This window comes from Melanerpes formicivorus, unplaced genomic scaffold, assembly GCF_026170545.1.
Source record: "Melanerpes formicivorus ecotype bairdi unplaced genomic scaffold, bMelFor1.0.p_v2 SCAF_105, whole genome shotgun sequence".
In the NCBI taxonomy this organism is placed as follows: Eukaryota; Metazoa; Chordata; class Aves; order Piciformes; family Picidae; genus Melanerpes; species Melanerpes formicivorus.
The window spans coordinates 37,147-55,877 of NW_027142457.1; the positions used below are offsets into that span (position 1 = coordinate 37,147).

At 40.6% G+C, this 18,731-nt stretch overlaps 1 long non-coding RNA gene across 2 annotated transcripts in view; it reads right to left on the bottom strand.

Moving 5' to 3' along the window:
* Positions 1-223: 223 nt before the first annotated feature.
* LOC137455699 (uncharacterized) overlaps positions 224-18,731 on the bottom strand; it is a 97,253-nt gene continuing 78,745 nt past the window's right edge. For both annotated transcript variants that reach the window (XR_010990875.1, XR_010990874.1), the window contains one exon: positions 224-269. This is a non-coding gene — a long non-coding RNA (uncharacterized lncRNA). The remainder of the gene's footprint in view (positions 270-18,731) is intronic.

An 18,731-nucleotide genomic window follows, 5' to 3' on the forward strand; every position in this document is an offset into this window, starting at 1 on the left:
TTCTGTTCTCCTCTTCTCTTCTCTTCTCTTCTCTTCTCTTCTCTTCTCTTCTCTTCTCTTCTCTTCTCTTCTCTTCTCTTCTCTTCTCTTCTCTTCTCTTCTCTTCTCTTCTCTTCTCTTCTCTTCTCTTCTCTTCTCTTCTCTTCTCTTCTCTTCTCTTCTCTTCTCTTCTCTTCTCTTCTCTTCTCTTCTCTTCTCTTCTCTTCTCTTCTCTTCTCTTCTCTCTCTTCTCTTCTCTTCTCTTCTCTTCTCTTCCTTCTAAGTGGGTACTGGAAAATGAAAGTAAAGGTAAACATGAGTCTCTCACGGTTCAATAAGCAGAGGATTAATGATTGTGTGTTTTTATCAATAACAGGAGCAAATTGCAGTGAATCATTTTACAAAGATTGCAGAGACTTTGATAAGCTTTTTAAATTTCATCTTTAAAGGGGGCTCAGAGGTCTTTCACTAGCATTTCTCCCTCTCTCTGAATCAAAGACATCCTAGAGTTCTGAGTGATCAATTTTATTTCAAACAAGCCACAATCAGTATTCACTTTGCAAATGTTACATAAATTATACAGCACTTTAAAATGACTTCATTTTTTTAAACACAAGGAGGCTCTAACAAAACTTTTTACACTAAGACTGACTCGTTGAAGAGCAGCAGCAGGACTTTCTCCCGCTAGCACTTGGGAAGCTAAGTCCCGGAATACAAAGCAGAATCAGTCTTCTTAACTCAGAAGACGGTCATCAGCGGTGTCTCAGGACTATTTGTTTTAAACAAAGAGGGCTAAAGAGAAGTTCAAAGACTTCAAAACTAAGTTCAAAAACTGAGGACACCCAAGAGGAGAGATGACAAAGCAATCCTTGGTCCTGATTGTCACAAAATGACCCCAAGTAATCAAGAGTTCCCGTGTCACATCTATTAGAATGGGGAATGCACTCATGTGAACTGCCGAATAATCAAAAAATAATGGAGAGCAATTCAGGTTAACTGAATGCAGTTGGTAGCAAATTTAAGTGCAGTCAACCATTGGTCATAATGTTTTGACCTGAAAAAAATGATATTAAATTGTAAATAGCTTTTAAGAGAAAATAAAGCCAAATGAAGGTCAAGCACCTGAGACCTTACCTCTCTGCTTTCATCATGGGTTGGGATCACAATTCAAACCTATAATTTTCCAATTTGGCACATCTCAAAACTTATTCTTCTTTTTTTTTCCCCCCCCCCATCTTACTTGCAGGTTAAGGGAGAGAAATTGCTTATCTCAAAAGCCTAGAGAGCTTTTTTTTAATGAAGCTTTTTCCGTAGGCCCTAATCCATACTACTGAAACCAGAAGGAATGTGAAGTTCCTTGAACTGTCTCATCCAATTTCTGACTCATGTTGATTGTTCTTTCACTTGTGGCTTTAGATGTTTGCTTCTGAAGCTACTAAGGATGTGGGGTGGGATTTTCCTATCCTACTTTCCTATCCTACTATCCTGTCTTATTATATAAATTTTCCAGTAAAAAAATCTGAAAAGTATTTGAAGAAGAAATTATCTGGGAAGCTTAAAACACTTTCTGCTGTGCTCTGCTCTCATATTTATTGCTGTTTTCTGAAAGCAGCAGTACTGTGTACTACACATCTGGTAATTATGGTAGTTTGCTGCAGAGTAATTATACTTGTCTCATAAAAGCATGACAGCAAGAGTGGGAAATGACTAAAAGCTGTAACTCCAGAAAGGAGCTTTTCTCACAGTGTTAATTAGGGGAAGAAGCAATAACAGGTATATGCATTTCTGTTACAAGGACTGCTAGTAAACTCCTTTTCAGAAAGCCCTTGCAGCCAAGAAGACATAAAGAATTCATTACTGAAGTTTCCTAACCTGTGGGTCACTGTGTTTACTCCAGTATATTGCATTAAATCCAGTGGATCATAATGCCTGGTTCTCTAGTAACAAATTGCACAGTCTGAAGAATACAAGCAGAACATTCATCTGCGGTAGCAGTATTCATTGAATTTCACTGAATTTATGAGAGCCATAAAGGAGCTAAAAGCTCCTTTCCAAGCATTTTTGCCTACATATTTCCCTTTTGTTTTAAAAAAGACGGAGAATCAGAAAGGCCTTTTTTTCTCACTAGATAAAATCTCTTGATTCAGAAATTATGAGCTTGAATTTTGGTGGCTTGTGGTCTCCAGACAAGCTCATAATTTCTGAAGTGCCACTAGGGGAATACCTGGCTCCTCAACAGGGATCACAGAACTAATTTAAGCAAGGAGTGCAGAACGCTTTTCATACCTCACAGGCAATATTCAAGACAGTATGTTGTAAGTATCACATATGGTGTAAGTATCACATATGGAGACAAGGAGGAGAGCTGTAAGGCAGTGTTCTGTAGGATGTTGCAGCAAAATGGTTCCTTCTGAAAAAGTGTGCTCACAACTACACTCTTTTCACTTACTGAAGGAGCTGAAAAGACAAAGCTAGTCCCTAGGGCAAGTTAGAGCTGCTTTTATGTTGCCTAAGCAGGATGAAAAGCAGATCAGATCCAAAAGCTTAGGTCAGGCAAAAGCTGGAATAAGAAAAAAAGCTCTCAGTTTCCAGATTCCTCCCAATACTCTAGCACAGTTAGAAGATGTCTCAAGAACACTAAAAGTTTTGGAAACAAACACTGTAGCAAGATACTCATTAAGCCTTCTTGATGCACAGCAATCCTCCTTGGGCTATAGGAGCCACACAATGTCACAACACAGCAATGCAGTTTAATCCCCTTTTTAACACTTGGACTTTGAGTGCAGCATATGGAGTGCATGGTGGATTTTAACAGAACAAAGCATCTTGCTTTTCTCCTGACTCCTGTTTGTCACCTCCTGAAACAAAGTGTGGAGACCAAGGGTTCCACCTGACCTGCTCAAACCTATAGGTTATTCCCTCAGTACCAGCAGCAGTAGACAGAGGTACAAACAACTAAGGGGATGCTGCCTGTCACAAAAGACTGGTATTATAAATCTACCTCATTTTTCTGCCTACAGATTTGCATCTAATGACCAATAATGCACCAAGCTATGAACATTTCTCCACTTTGAAAACAATTCCTAAGAGATGTGCATCCTTACATCATTTAAATATCACACCAATCTTGAATTTGAAGTGGAAAACAACAAGCAGTGGGAGGAGAAGGAACAGAAATAAATCAAAACCAGAAGCCAGAATATTATTAGAAAGAAGAAGTTTTGTATAACTGAATATCAGGAAAGTCTGAAAGTGATTATTGTGCTGCTTTACATTAAAAGGTATAATTGCTTCTGTGAAAAGCACATTTAAATTGTTTAAAGAGTGCTTTAGCATATACTGTTTATAGAAAGATTTTCCTTAGAAGAAGCTAAGGAACAGATGTATAGCACTATGAAACAGAAGTCTTAAAAGGGTATACACAGGATGTTGGGGGAAATAAGTGATTGGGAAAAAAAAATCTGTATCACTAATGGTATACTTGGTGATTTTGAATAATTAAGTTTATTATCTCCCTAGAAATGAGAAGATTACACTCAGCGCCGACTGCGGTTACCATATGCCGGACAGCCACCTAATGTGATGATGCTTCACAACATTCAAATGGTAAAGAGCATACCACAGGGAGGCAGAGGTTTATGGAATAATTCCATGAACAGCACAGGATTGTATCTGAGCACCTGAGGATACCATTCCATGGTAACAGAGGATGTATCTGGTATGGTCATGCAAGGGAGAATTGGGAGGGGGCAACGGAACACCTCAGCACCAGTACCACAAATCTTGCAGTTCAGTTACATGCAGTGGATGAAGATGAAGAATCCCAATCCTATAAAAAGAAACCAACCAAAGAAACCTCAAACAGATCTGGTGACTTGACTGAAAACTCAGTTGCAGGGATAATGAGAAGAAGAGATGCAATTAAAGATTAAAAACTCAGGAAAGAGTATAAGGGTAACAGAGAACCCTGGAAGCCTGGATTGTCTAAGTGATGTGCTTTGCTGAGGTGGAGCACAAAATACAACACAATAGCATAGCATAGCATAGCATAGCACAGCACAGCACAGAATAGAATAGAATAGAATAGAATAGAATAGACCAGACCAGGTTGGAAGAGACCTTTGAGATCATCACATCCAACCCATCATCCAACACCATCTAATAAACTAAACCATGGCACCAAGCACCCCATCAAGTCTCCTTCTAAACACCTCCAGTGATGGTGACTCCACCACCTCCCTGGGCATGAAAGGTTCATTTTCAAGAGACTTCTAATTTTTAGTTGTCTGTCATGCAGAGCAGCAACATTGATCTTTAGATTTCCATCCAGCATGATTTCTTCTGAAATGTTTTCTAATATCTCTGCTTTGTCTATAAGAGATCATTACATCTACCACACAACCAAAAGACTGCAGAAAACATAACTCTGAACTTCCTAACAAGTAAGACTGATTATGTGTTTATAAAGCATTGAACTATAAATGTACCTTATGAAATGAGCAGATATGATAGTGTTGGTAAGTAAACCCATGGCAACACTACCATATTGACATGGGATAGAGCAGTAAGTTCAGTAGAATGCCTAATATCTTCACAGAAATACCAAGAGCATAATGCAGAGGGAAAAACATCCCTTAAATAGTGTACTCATGGAAATAGAGGAACTCATTGAGTATCATAGTATCATAGTATCATTCAGGGTTGGAAGGGACCACAAGGATCATCTAGTTCCAACCCACCTGCCATGGGCAGGGACACCCCACACTAGATCAGCCTGGCCAGAGCCTCAGCCAGCCTGCTCTTAAACACCTCCAGGGACAGGGCCTTGACCACCTCCCTGGACAACCCTTTCCAGGGTCTCACCACTCTTATGGTGAAGAACCTCCTCCTCACATCCAGCCTGAATCTCCCCACCTCCAGCTTCATTCCATTCCCCCTAGTCCTATCACTACCTGAGATCCTGAGAAGTCCTTCCCCAGCCTTCCTGTAGGCCCCCTTCAGATACTGGAAGGCCACAATTAGGTCACCTCGGAGCCTTCTCTTCTGCGGACTGAACAGCCCCAACTCCTTCAGTCTGTCCTCATAGGAGAGGTGCTCCAGCCCTCTGATCATCCATGTGGCCCTTCTCTGGACATGTTCCAGCACCTCTTCCCATGTATCAGTATCTGGCTGCACATCATTGCTTAATAATCTGAGTGCCTAGTACCACTGCAGAACAGGTCCATCCTGAATTACAGCAGATAGCAACAAAAAATATCTCCTTCCTTCAAAGCCACAAGTACCTAAATCCAACATCTGTGGCACTTGAAGCAGGATGTGAACAGAATGGTGAGGGACTGAGGGAACAATTGCATTCATTGGGGAACTCTAACATTAGCTGTGCTGCAGGACTGAAGTGTATTTCCCCAGAACAATGCCAAACAAACTTGCTTAGAAAACAGACACAGATGCTGCATTTAGTTTTATTTCTACTAATATACTTTATAGCATATAATAAATTTTTTAATACTAATTTAGAATTCTGAGTAGTATTAAAGTAGTTTTAGAATTAGGAACACAACAGAGTGCCTGTGTCCAGGCCCAGACTCTTCTAGCAGTGGAAGCTGCACTGAGATTCTCTTCTCCTGGAAAAAATGGGCAGAGAGAACATTCAGTCCCTACACTGTGTGGTAACAACACCATTAGTAATCAGGAGCCTCCTTCCCACTGACTTCACTGGCATGTATCTTTGTTGTACTGGAACAGATCCTTGAGATCTTTTATTCTTATACTGGCCATCTAAACAGATAAATGAAAAGAGCTTTTAAGTTGTGCCAATAAGTTTATCTGAGCAACTACTAGAACCAGAACACCTCAGAAAGAGATAGAGGGGAAATAAAAGAGGATTATTGCCTCTGGACCTGTGTCTCTGAAGAGACAGACAGTCTTGCTTTTTCTTCAGTCTTGCTTTCAGTCCAACAACATTCATGTGTTTGTTTAGCTAAAAGTAAACTTGGGTTTTGGCTGTGTGCTTTTGGGGTTGTTTGGGAGTTTTTTTGGTTTGCTTTGGTTTTTTTTTTCCCCACTTCAAGTATGTTTAACTAAAATAAAACTTGGGTTTTCACAGAATCACCAAGGTTGGAAGAGACCTCAAAGATCATCAAGTCCAACCTGTCACCACAGACTTCATAACTACTAAACCATGGCACCAAGTGCCACATCCAGTCCCCTCTTGAACACCTCCAGGGATGGTGACTCCACCACCTCCCTGGGCAGCACATTCCAATGGCTAACAACTCTGTCCATGAAGAACTTTCTCCTCACCTCCAGCCTGAACTTCTCCTAGCTCAGCTTGAGACTGTGTCCTCTAGTTCTGATGCTGGTTGCCTGGGAGAAGAGATCAACCCCCTCCTGGCTACAATCACCCTTCAGGTAGTTGTAGAGAACACTAAGGTCTTCCCTGAATCTCCTCTTCTCCAGGCTAAACTACCCCAGCTCCCTCAGCCTCTCCTCACAGGGCTTGTGCTTGAGGTTTTGGTTGTGAGTTTTTTGGTTTGGTTGGTTGATTGGCTTTTCCCCACTTGAAATATGTTTAACTAAGATAAAACTGGAATGTAATTCTAAAGTTTCTAACAGCTCCAGTTATTTTGGTTCCCCTTTGAATTATAGAATCACAGAACCATTATATCAAACCACATACATGATACATCTTCCTCGTCACTGTTGAGAATCTGGTTTCAACTTTCAGTAAACAGATGGACAATTATGTGCACAAAGCAATGAAGAGGCATCTAGTTGTCAGCAATACCTTTATCTTCATCTAATGAGCAGAGAAAGCCCCAGTCAGAGCCACTGCCAGTTGCCACAGATAAACAGGAGGCAGGCAGGCTGTGCAAGGCGACATCATTATCATCACTTAGGATGATCAAACATAGTTACTGATTTTAACTTAGCACAGCCTTTATGTGGTCACCCTACTAGAAACACTAAATTAGTTCCTCTTTGTTTATTGTTTCTCTGGACAAGTCAGTGTGAATTATTAAACCCCAAGACTCAGGACTGTAACCTAACCTTCCAATTTTGTGCACAGCTGAACAGCATGTTTCCTACATACTCTGTGAGACAGATAACCATTCCTGACCTCTGGAACAGTTTGCATAATAAGCAAAATGTAATGCACTGTTACAGTTGCTAATAGTCCATGTTTAAAGCCATCATTACATATGCCTGAAACTTTCTAATTAATGAAGATGCAATTAAAGGTTGAAATAATGGACACAGTAGTTAGGGATGAATCTTTGCCTACCTTGTCTGAATTAAAGCACCACTTCCAGTCCATGAATGTAACAGTCCAACTACAATTGAATAGCTTTATTAGACAAGACTAGATTAGAATAGAATAGGAGTTGAATTGACCAGGTTGGAAAAGACCTTCAACATCATCGAGTCCAACCTATCACCCAACACCATTTAATCAACTAACCATGATACCAAGTGCCTCATCCAATCTCTTCTTAAACATGTCCAGTGATGGTGACTCCACCGCCTCCCTGGGCAGCCCATTCCAATGGCCAGTCTCTCTTTTTGTGAAGAACTTCTTCCTAATATCCAGCCTAAACCTCCTCTGGTGCAGCTTGAGACTCTGTCCTCTTGCTCTGGTGCAGCTTGAGACTCTGTCTTCTTGCTCTGGTGCCGGTTGCCTGGGAGAAGAGACCAACCCCCACCTGGCCACAACCTCCCTTCCAGTAGTTGCAGACAGCAATAAGGTCTCCTCAAAGGACTTCCAGGCTCACTATATGCATCAAAATTAAGAAAAGGCAACTTCAGAATTTAATTTTGGAGGTCCCTATTGTAATTAAATATGGAAATATGGCTCTAAAAATCTTCCTATCAGCAAGCAAACAAAACCAAGCAAACAAAAAATCCAACCAAAGAAAATGAACAATCAAACAAACACCACAACAAACCAACCAACCAACCAAAGGCAGAGTGATAAATTATTCTGAAATCTCAAAGACAGTTGATGCCAAGAGATTAATTAGCCACTTTAGATATTAGGGATCAATATTACCTAAAATAACTACAATCTAAGACCTTCAACTCCTGTGTTCTTAATTCTGCTTCTATCAATACTACCCAAAAATTGCTTGTGAACAGAATAAGGAGGTTAGGTCTCTTCTGACCTGAGCTGTCAAAGGATCCTATTTGAGATCATCAACATATACATACAAAGAAGGATAGAAATGGACTAACTCTTCTAATCTTTCTGCCTTGCAGATGAGAAGAATAAAAAAGGGAAAGCTGCACAGTCTCCCACCTCACAAGGCCTGACAGAACATGAAGAAAGATTTTAGCTTTCAAACAGATGCATGCCTCTGCAACCTTCGAGCATACAGCATGGGAAAAAATTCAATCAAGAAGTTTTCATTCTCTGGCAGAAGAAGTGTACATGAAATGATTGAACAAATTGAAACCAGCAACTATGTAATGAGACAAGACTACCTGTACACAACAGGAGCTGCAGTCCTCTGTGTGTTTCTGTTTTTCCTGATCTTTCCTCTCTTCGTCCATTATGCTTTTCACTCTTCAGTATTTCACTGCAGGATTCTTCATTGTTCTGTCTGCACCTACTGTCTGTACTGTTTGTATTTTAAAGTCAGCTACACTTCAACTTTTCCTGTTTTTCATTCATCCTTGTATGCTGGGGAAAACAATATATATAATACTTACTTTTTTTTTTTTCACAGAATCACCAAGGTTGGAAGAGACCTCAAAGATCATCAGGTCCAACCTGTCGCCACAGACCTCATGACTAAACCATGGCACCAAGTGCCATGTCCCATCCCCTCTTGAACACCTCCAAGGATGGTGACTCCACCACCTCCCTGGGCAGCCCATTCCAATGGCTAGCGACTCTCTCAGTGAAGAACTTTTGTACATGCCTGTGACAGAATTTCCTGGGTTCATTAAGCATATTGTGTTCCCACAGCTGAATACAAAAAGGATTAACTAATGCACTTCACATTTTATTCCCACTTGCTCATGAAGTCCACAGACTTTGGAAAAGAAGCTCAGACAATCTCTATTTAAAGAACAAGTAAGTATCTCTTGCCTGAACTCTCTACTTTTCCTTTTTACATTGCTGAGTACTCACTGTGGTTTTAAAAGCTCTTCACAGTATTTACAGAGCGGTGCAGAAGTTCTTTGCAATGAATTATGCGGAAAGGCTTCAGGAGACTCTTCAGACACAGGCAGTCATCCGAAGATAATTTCCACTGCTGATTCCACGCATGATACATTTCTGTACAAACCAGACTGGCTGAATCTTCAGAAATGCCCCTGAAGTTTGAAGACCTTTCTGTAAATTGACATCTGTGCAGCACTCAATCAGTGTACCTATTCTTTTGTTCACATTCTTTATATTTGTCTCACAAACAGAGCTGTGACCCTCTTCTGTAGCATTTCCATCAAGCCACCATCCAAGATACAATGTTAGCTGTTTTTTTTTTTCACAGGCAACATCAGCTCTTGGCAACTCTCTGCCAAATCTAAACCTTCTTGAGTGTATCATGGGTGGGTACTGAAAGCAGGAGACATGGCTTTGTCCCTTTACAAAGAAGCACTTTCACATAGATTGTTAATAACAGCATCACTGACTTAATATAGCAATACTTGAAAATCAAGCAATTCAACACTTCATCCTCTATTCAAAGTTTTACTGTTGAAGTTTATGAGTGGCTTGTACTACGTGAAGGATTATCTAAAGGTTGCAAATCTTCTTCATTCTTGACCTGTCCTCCTACAGTGATTTCTGCCACTTCTTCCAGGCACGATGTTTCTTGCCTCTTGCTAATGATGTCTTGCAGGGCAATTTATGGAAGCAAACATTTTCTCAATGTATTTTTAGAGGCATATGATTGATTTTCAGTTTTAGACAGATAACAAAACCAGAAGTGGGACATACGTGCTTGTGAAGGGAGAGATGTCATCAGTGATGAGATTTACCCTCTATTCTGAAATAAATACTAAGCTATCTGAGCCAATAGGCATATCCTGGGGACCAGCTGGCTTTAGCAAACACATGGATTGTCCCTAGTGAGCAGAGTGCAATGTTTCCTCAGAAACAATGTGTTTCTTATGGCATAGTTCCAAAAGAATGGTTTGACCAACATCAGAATAATTTCCAGCATAAAAATTGTGGTAACAGCTGTTACAAGAGAATTCTGAGGTCGACTCAATATTCAGATTTAGCTTGAACTCAACAACTGCTGGAAACTGTTATCTGGTATGTACCTTTCCCCAAGCTGTTAAAAAAAAATCCCCAACCAGTACACAAACAATCACTTCTACTTGCACTCCTAGAAAAGCAATAGTGGCACACCACATGGCTCACTCTGAGCCCAAAATATAGCTCAGTAAATTCAGGGCTTTGGTCTCTCATGCTTATGCAGATTCTGTCCCATTGTCCCTCTTTAGGGAATGCACAGATTAGATTCTTCTGGGTTGTTGTTCAAGCAGCACTTGCAAGCTTGGTTTCTGTTAAAATTATGTATTAGGGAGAAGATAAGCTCTGAAATCAGTCATGCCTCTATTTGGTACTGACACATATCAGACCTTACTTTAGTGATATGAGGCTTCTGATACGGGGGTAATAACACATGCACAACATACACAATGCACAGTGGTTTCCAGACCTCTTTTCCCTCAGGGCAAGAACAGGATCTGATATCCCTGTTTCCCTGGGGATCTGGCTGCCTTTGCCAGAGGGCAGCTGTGAGGTGGCAGGGATGTAGAAGCTGGGACCAAGTGAGAGTGTTGCTGTGTGAGAGCCAGCCAGGAGCTGCCTTGTGGGCTAGGGCTGATCCTAATTGCTGCCATGGGAGCTGCTCTGCAATTCTTGTTCAGATGCTGTAGGGTTGTCCCTCTGTCCTAAAAGGACACTGCTTCCGCCTTCCTTGCTGTCATGCTGCCTTCCCTGGAAAAAGCAGCCCACTCTCATGCCCCCTTACACCAATTTTTTTTTCAGGGATGCTGACTCAGAGGCATTTATCATTTCAGGTCAGAAAACCTCTTAAGCAAGCAAAAGAGGGGCATGCATTCTCAATTAAGCTCTAAATTTGCTTTTCTCAGGAAGAATACTGTTTTTTAAACAGAACCTCTTCAAAGCCTTTGCACTATACTTGATGATACAGCTCAGAAGCACTGAGTAATGCACACTACGTTGTGTGTCTTGGGAGCTGTTTAGAAACAGATTGCATATATGAAATATGTTGCTTTTATGCTACCTGCATTGATATAATTGCCTCTGGGCCATTGATTTCATTTTAAAAATCCATTACAATCGATTTTATAGTTATATAAGCCATGAATACAGAAGAATATCCAGCTAAATTTGTTTGTCTATGGAAGTGATGCTATTGGTATGAAGATCTTCAAGCTGTCAGTATTATGAACCATCAGAACCAGCACATTCACTTAAAATATAGGAAAACTGGATGGTTCTTTCTACAAGAAAATCACACACAGAGATGAGTTATAAGTCTTACTTCACTTGTGCAGAGTAGCACTTTTGTCTGCTTACCTTACATGACCTACTTTGACACATAATTGCTTGATTTACATAAAGATGATGAGAGTATTAGCATAGGGATCCAGTTCTGGGCCCCTCAGTTTAGGAAGGAGGTTGACTTGCTGGAACGAGTCCAGAGAAGGGCAACAAAGTTTCTGAGGGGCTTGGAGCACAAGCCCTATGAGGAGAGACTGAGGGAGCTGGGGCTGCTTAGCCTGGAGAGGAGGAGACTCAGGGGTGACCTTATTGCTCTCTACAACTACCTGAAGGGGGGTTGTAAACAGGCAGAGGTTGGTCTCTTCTCCCAGGCAGCCAGTACCAGAACAAGAGGACACAGTCTCAGGCTGCACCAGGGGAAGTTCAGGCTGGAGGTCAGGAGGAAGTTTTACACAGAGAGAGTGATTGCCCATTGGAATGGACTGCCCGGGGAGGTGGTGGAGTCGCCGTCACTGGAGGTGTTCAGGAGGAGACTTGACAGGGTGCTTGGATACATGGGTTAGTTGATTAGGTGGTGTTGGGTGATAGGTTGGACGCGATGATCTTGAAGGTCTCTTCCAACCTGGTCTATTCTATTCTATTCTATTCTATTCTATTCTATTCTATTCTATTCTATTCTATTCTATTCTATTCTATTCTATTCTATTCTACTGAGCATGGATAAATTCTCATAGCTAACCCAAAGGAATATGGAGTCACATTCTCTGAAGTTTCACATGACTGTGCCTGAGAGAACACACAGAACATCTACTTCATATACTTGCATTTGCCACGAGCCACAGGATATTTTCAATGGTCTAATAAATTTCAGCAGTGAAAGATCATAGATTGTGGTCTGAAAGGGAGAGATCAGGGACATCCTCAGTGTCCTAGATACCTTTAGCACTACAAGACTTGCACAGTGCATACATGAAATACATTCTGGTTTATTAATAATTGGGTTTGTGCTCACGCTATCAGTGGTGTCATCATATAAGCATAAATTGTCTCTTTTTGTATGGATCCTTCAGGACTAGCTTAAATCAAATCAGCTTGAGGAATTGCAGTGGGAAATGGCTTGAAGTTCTCCTGACAAGGGCTAATAATAAATGGTAATGCACTCAGATATGAGAAGTTGAAATGGGGTATATTTCCAGTATTCATATGTTAGATTTAGTTTTGACATCTTCATTTACATTCTGCAAGGGGGAATAGAAAACACATTAATGAAGCTGACAGCTAAATTGGGAAATGTTGCAACAAGGACAGAGAAATAGCACAAAGGGAAACGGGGAGTTGAGATAGAAAATTAAAGGTGTTCAGACATTTGCTGACCAAAACAAATAGGTGTTTAATATTCCCTCCAGTGCATCCAAGGAAAACTGCAGAAGAAGAAATTGAAGAGTACCAGTTCCAAGAGTTTTAGATACTGAGTCACATGAGAGTAAAGATGGTTGACTTTTTCTGCTACTGGAAATGCAGAAACATTTGTCTGTGTCTACTCATTACTGTGTGTTTGGATCAGGTTATCTGTCCTCATATATCCTGCTATAGCAGGAAAATTATAGTTTTGATTAATTTTAGTTAAAGCCATAATTAAATGCAACTAATTTATGAAACTCATATTGTTACACCACAGAAAAACATTGAATTAATAGATTGTGAAGGCTCCGAGGTGACCTAATTGTGGCCTTCCAGTATCCGAAGAGGGCCTACAGGAAGGCTGGGGAGGGACTTCTCAGGATCTCAGGTAGTGATAGGACTAGGGGGAATGGAATGAAGCTGGAGGTGGGGAGATTCAGGCTATTTTATGTGAGGAGGAGGTTCTTCACCATGAGAGTGGTGAAGCCCTGGAATGGGTTGTCCAGGGAGGTGGTTGAGGCCCCGTCCCTGGAGGTGTTTAAGCCCAGGCTGGATGAGGCTCTGGCCAGGCTGATCTAGTGTGGGGTGTCCCTGCCCATGGCAGGGGGGTTGGAACTAGATGATCCTTGTGGTCCCTTCCAACCTTGACTGATACTATGATACTATGACAAGGAATACTAAAATGATGAAAGGTGTGGGGTTTAGGTAAGCAATTAGTGAGGGGGGTCGTCGAAGCAGTCTGAAAATGTCCACTGAGGAATATCAGTGAAGATGGAAGTTGAAGTTTCTACAAGGAGATACTCGCATCAGGCAGCAAATTGAATAAAATCATGAAACTAAAAATTCAGAAGCAATTCAGTACTTTCCAACAATGAGGTCTATTAAACTTTGGGTATCGCCTCTCAACAAGAAGTCATGAGATTTCCATTACTCTGGCCAACTTGCATTAGATAAGCCAGTCCAATTTTACACCAGGGAATAATTGCAATGGCAGAGAGATGGACTAGATGACTCTAAAACCTCTTTTTTCCCCATTCCTAGATTTTACAAAGGAAATCATCTGGAAACACAGATCACAATGGGAAAAGTCTTCTTCCTAGTGATTGCAAATAAAGGCACTTTCCAGACAACATCCTCTCCCTTCCCTTTCTCTGTTCTGACTGCACATTATCATGTATGTTTTTAAGACAAACTAATAGCATACATTTTAAAAGGAAAAAAAAAATAATTGGGAGAGAAGGGCACTGAAAAGAACCATGCTCTGCCTAAAACTCTAAAATCATTTCACACTGGCAAAACCCAATATGTTTCTTTTCATTTAAACCAGTTCTAGACAATGCAAGTGAACATTTTGTATATATTATATATATATATATATATATATATATATATAAATACATAGCCTATGCAAATTCACATGAGTCTAAAGGATGAAAGAAGCTAAAGAAAACCAGAAGGAAAAAAAAGGAACATCAAAACACTCAATCACACATTTCAGTCATTCAGTGTTAGAAGCTACCTAAAAGCTCTATGTTTGATGGGGGTTTTGTGTTTTCTTTTCTTCTTCTTCTTCTATTTTTTTTCATTTCATTTTATTTTTTACTAGATGTTATTATAACCTACTGGGAGGATATGGAAGACATTTGGCATTGTGAGGGAATAAAGACATCTCTTTCACTCTTGCAAAGCTGTGTTCTTTCTTTCAAGCGCACAACAAACTCGCTGTGACATGGGGCAATGAGAAAGGCACGCTCCTTTTAGCTCTGTTCTCAACTCCACACCATAAGAGATGATACAAAGAAACTCAGATTTTGTGTTTTGTAAGCTCACAGAAATTGCAGGGCCATATTCAAGTCTAGAAGCAAATATTGGGTTTATAGCTAATTAGGGCAATAGTGGTGTAAGACTGGCGTAACTCCTTTGATCTCCAACAGAGAAGCAGCGCATAAACATATGGTTAGGTACATCCATATTCCCATTTAAGTATGCATTTATGACCATCCTCTCTGGCTATGCTGAAAAAAAGGGAAGAAATATATGCAGAAAAAATACACAGGCTACTCAGCCTGTGAAAGGCTTTGCACTCCCATCGGCTATTTAGCAGGTTATTCTTTTATCTGAAGAAGACAAAAGGATATCTGATCATTGGATGAATGATAAATAAGGAACAATTAATCCACCTTAATGCAAAAGATTTAGCTGGCAGCCTTTTCAAGTTTCTTTATCTTTTAAGCTTTTCTGAAGCTTCATCAGATCCTCCATCTGTATAAGGATATGAAATGACTTTCTATTCTTAGCACCAGTTTCTTGATCCCTCTTGGGCTAATCTTTGAAAAATGCCTGCTGACATTATCATATAGAGTATGAGACACTGAGGAGATAAAACAGAAGAAAGCAGTAGTGGCTAAACTAATTTTTTAGAAAATGGGAGGCACACCCTCCTGTAAAAACCATGCTAAGAAAAGCAAATTGATGGGGCAATGAGAGAACCACAGAACCACAGAATCGTAGAATTGCTAGGGTTGGAAGGGACCTCAAGGATCATCCAGTTCTAAACCCCCTGCCATGGGCTGGGACACCTCACACCAGATCAGGTTGCTCAGAGCCACATCCAGCCTGGCCTTAAAAACCTCCAGGGATGAGGCTTCCACCACCTCCCTGAGCAACCTGTGCCAGTGTCTCACCACCCTCATGGGGAAGACCTTCTTCCTAACATCCAATCTGAACCTACCCATTTCTGTTTTTTTAATGACACACAGGATGTCATTGTTATTTCCAGAGAGTCTGAGTTATAAGTTATTAAAATGTCTAACAGCTATCCTTGGAAAAAATAACAAAAGGGAAACATGCCTAGGAGGTGGCACCTAGCACAAGCTCTTGCTGTGCAGATATCCCATAAATCTACATGCTGTTCTGCCACGTTTCAACACATGCATGAGGATGCACAGGCCAAACAAGTAATAAAAGCATTATAGAAAACATTTTCATCTTCAGGAGACTGCAGTATATTTATTCATGAAGAGTACAACAAAAGCCATTATGAGAAGACAAGCAGATAGATTATATTTGATACAGGCACAAGAGTCAAAAGTCTCAGCTCTTCATACCTAGCTCACATTATAACATACTCCTTTCCAAATTTCTCCTGTCTATGGCCAGTAACACAGTGATGTGAAAGGGTTACACAGTGATGTGAAAGGGTAACACAGTGATGTGAAAGGGTTACACAGTGATGTGAAAGGGTTACACAGTGATGTGAAAGGGTTACACAGTGATGTCAGAGGTTCCTTCAAAAGCAGGATCTGTAGCGTCTTTCGTTACTCTCTATCTATCCAAATGACACTTTCAGGATACAGAGAACAGCCACTGCATAGTGGCTTCCTCTTTGTTTTCTCTGGAGATCTTTCATAAGAAGGTAGGAGTGTTTCTCAAAGGCTGACAGATTAGATCAGGTATTGACAGTGACTTTTGTGAAACTGAGAAGAACTCTAAAATGTTACCTGAAGGAAGACATTGTTCTTAATCATTCAAAGATGATGGGAAAATGATGATGATGATGATGATGACAGGGAACATTCCTTAAATTAATTAACCATTTGCCCCCTTTTTCTATATTATGCTCTCCATGTTCAAAGCAAAGTGCTTGGTCTGATGCACTGCTGGTACACCTGCCTACCTGCTAGCAAAGGCTAATTCCTTTTGCATAACCCTTCCTCCAAGCAAATACTCATTAGAAATAGCTCAGAAATAATTATCACAATAACAGGCAGACTTGAAATTCACTGAATATGGCAGAAAATTTGGGGGAAATGGAGATGAGCAGCACACACCTCCATTTGGCTAGCAGAAATAATTGCTCAGCACAGAACGGTGGAGCTACAGCTACCCCATCACAGTTCATATGAGGAGTGCTTTCCACTATGCTTTGCAATCTACTTCTGACTTTCATCTAGTGCAGAAGGAGTCAGTACAGACCACATAAATTAGAGACCTGATATGACAGAGGCAATGTTTTGTAAATGTGAAGTGCAGAATGCTACTTTTACTGAAATACATCTTCTGAAAGCTGGCTGCCACTAGTTAACCCTGGCACTGCCCCTGAAGATCAGGGTTAGGAATGCCAAATTGAAGTCACAGTTAATAATATATCTGAAAGGAAACATCACAGACTACCTATCCAAAAGAGAAGGTGGTAGTTAAGGGACTGAGATTTAGTTCTCACTTCGGGTCAGCTCAGAGAACAGTTGCATTAGCATCTTTCATTTGCTGCTAAAAAGGCAGCCTGGCAGATTTTTGCCTTGACTTGTAATTGACTGCTATTGAAAAAGAAGATAATGTGCTTGAGCAACACTAATGCTACACCTTGCTTTATCAACACAAGCTGCTCTGCATAATTTACCCAGTTCAGCAATTCATTCTCTTACTCACAGGATTCAGTGCATTACCCTGAACTTGCTTTACTAAAGCATGAACCAGAACCACTGTTGTTTTAACTCAGGAAGATCACTGGGATAATCATCCTTAAAAAACTAAGGTGGACTAATGTCATGGATAAGGCCCAAAGTGATCACTTTTCATATATACTTATAGTGCCAATAGCATGTAACATTCATAGTATCATAGTATCAGTCAGGGTTGGAAGGGACCACAAGGATCATCTAGTTCCAACTCCCCTGCCATGGGCAGGGACACCCCACACTAGATCAGCCTGGCCAGAGCCTCATCCAGCCTGGTTTTTGATTGATTACTGCAAATGAATCCATAATTAAATCAACACTCAAAGAATCACAGAACTGTCAGGGTTGGAAGGGACCCCAAGGATCATCTTGTTCCAACCTCCCTGCCATTGGTGGGGACACTCTCCACTAGACCAGGTTGCCAGGAAAAGCAAAAGATACTTAAAAGATCTTCTGTTTACAAAGAGCCCTACTTAAAGGGCTCTTTGCGAACAGAAACTCCTCAGCATGAAAATAAATTCACAAGAAGAATGACGTGTACAGCTAACACAAGACCTGGCATTAGGACTGCTTTCCTAACTTCAGAATGTACTTCAATGACCTAAATATTAAGACTGATGAATTTAAGTTGGCAGCAGTTACTCAGAATGACAAGGAGGAGACCAGTGCTAGTCAGTGTTCACAAGCTGCTGAAGTTCAAAGGTATTTGGAAACGATGACAGAGTACCTTGTCACGAGAAGACCTTGTAAAATCATCAATGTCCACAGAAGATGGCATGTATAATAGATGTACCAATGCAATCCTGACATTCAGCCTTTGTTCATGATGCTCGTAAGAAAAAGGAACAGATCTCTAACTAGTTAGACCTTTCCTCATGTAATATTTGCTCACAGTATAATAAAGGTATTTATTGATTTATCTTCAGACAGCTGCACAGGAAATATTAATATAACTGGGGGCAGGGGGGGGAAATAATTCTTAACTATTCTCCTGAAAAATTAATCCATAGAAATCAAATCTCTATCCATAGAAATCAAAACCTGATGCTATGTGTCATGACAAGGCACTCCACCTCTCTGGGAGAAGTGATCCCTAAAATCAGGGTAGTTCATGATTACAACATCTATTTTAGACACCTAAAAAGTAGCAGAAATTAAACAGAGCAGGTCAGATGAGGGAAGTGAAGTGCACACTCAGGTAACTTGAGAGAATATGTATACCAGATGCATTAATATGTTCCTTCCACTAGTATTAGAGAGAGTGTAGGAACCTGGCGAGACTCTTGAAGGGTGACAAGCACTGTGCCTCTTATGGTTTCTGCTAGAATTAAGGGGAAATAGCAAGAGGAGATCTTTCACATACATTTTTGAAATGACATTAAGATTCAGTGCTTTAAGTCATGAGTGCT